Raw genomic sequence first — 1,978 nt, forward strand, 5'->3', positions numbered from 1 at the left:
ATGAGCAAGTCAGAATATACTTTGAGCAATTCAAAAGCAACTTGAGTCTTTACAGAGAATGGATACAGTGACCCTTTTAAGATACAACTTGCCTGTATATAATTCCTGACTCCTGGCAGGTTTCCAGGTTTTTACTTAGAGAAATCACAAGGCCACTGCCTGAGGTATGTACTTGTAGTTTCCAGGTGCCCCCTAGAAGGAAGAGAGAGTTCCCCCTAGGAATTTCATCTGTGGGATTTCTTCACACACTGGTCTTCCAAACAGAATCTGTCTGTTAAATATACTACTGTTACTGCATGTATGGTTTGATCAAACTATCTATTCATCATTGGTGAGGCCACTACTGGAGTACTATGTCTAGTTCTGGGTGCTGCACTTCAGCAAGGAAGTGGATAAGTTTGAAAGGGTTTAGAGAAGGGCTACCCATATGATTAGGGGCCTGGAGGATAGGCTCTATGAGCAGAGACTCATGGAACTAGGTTTGTTCAGTCTGATCAAGAGAAGACTGAGAGGTGACTTGCTTGCCGCCTACAAGTATGTCAAGGGTAAACACCAAGATCTAGGGGAGCAACTCTTCAGAAAGATGTCTACTGGGAGGACGAGGACCAATGGGAACAAGCTAACTGAGGAAAAATTTAGGTTGGACATAAGGAAAAACTTCCTTTCTATAAGGGTATTTAGAAACTGGACCACACTTGCAGCAGAGGTGATACAGTCACCATCCTTGCAGGTGTTCAGGAGGAGGCTGGACAACCACCTTGTTGATCTCGTTTGAGCCCAATAACCTCCTGACCATGGTAGAAGACTGGACTTGATGATCTTATAGGTCTCTTCTGGTCCTTTGATTCTATGATGCTCCTGTTAATCTATTTTTTCCAGTCTTGCCTATTTTGATGTCTGCCTATTTTACAATTCCTGCCATACTGAATACCTTCATTGGTTTTCTCCAGCCCACTTTAAGATTATCAGCTGAAATTGTAGACTGAATTCTGCCAGCCTACAATCTACAGATAACTTCCTGAGGAATGTTCTAAATCTTGAAAACAGTAACCTTCAACCCAGGGACCATATCAAGACCCTCTTTTTCCCAGATCTGGTTCCTTCACCTGCTGCAGCAAACTATAAACTTGTTGATTGTCAGGGTCCCCCTTAATGTTCAATGACCTACCCCTTAGGTCATATATTTTTTGCAGCCACTAATGCTTTCTTCACAATTTCTCCACCTTTGAATTCAGTCATGCCATAATTACTGGGTTGGCCCTCTGCAACCTTAAACAGTTCCACATATGTAACTCCACTTTCTCTCTCATCAGTTTCTTAACTGATTATTAGTTCATATATGTAATAGGGCACTTTGGTGTGCCTGCTACTTTCAGGAGAGAAGCTGCCTAAGATGCAACTTCCAGATGGTATGAGGGATGACTGCAGGCTCACCTGACCAGAAGAAGCCCCAGGCTGAGGCTAGATAAACCCAGTGCCTGAGTTGGTCACAGAGTCCTGCGGCAGAATACCATCCCTGTCTCTCTCCACTCTGCTACCTGACAATTTGGTTACCATGGTCACTCCTCTGCCCCATTTCTTCATGTGACCCTGAGTTGTAACCTGAGCTGAATATATTCCTGAGGGAGGGGGATAACCTGCTCCCTCTGCCTACATGACTGGCATCACATACCTGGGTGAGGGGGTTGGGCTCCCTATTGTTCTGAGCAACCAGTTATGCATTTTAAATTGGTTGGCTGGCAGCCAACAGTTGCTGGCCTCCATTGGACCGGGTAAATGAGGTCATAAGGGCTACAGAAGTTAAGGACTCCCCAGGAGGAGGGGCAGTAGCCATGATGAAAACTCAGAGAGAGAAGCTGGACCATCTGAAACTTGCTCTCTCTTGAAACTCAGCATCAAAGAACTGCCTGCCTCCAGAGGTAAATCTGTGTCCAGAGACAGATGCTCAAGGACAATATTGAATACCCTATCCCAGAGA

Source organism: Crocodylus porosus, unplaced genomic scaffold (assembly GCF_001723895.1).
Source record: "Crocodylus porosus isolate Cpor-Errol unplaced genomic scaffold, CroPor_comp1, whole genome shotgun sequence".
In the NCBI taxonomy this organism is placed as follows: Eukaryota; Metazoa; Chordata; order Crocodylia; family Crocodylidae; genus Crocodylus; species Crocodylus porosus.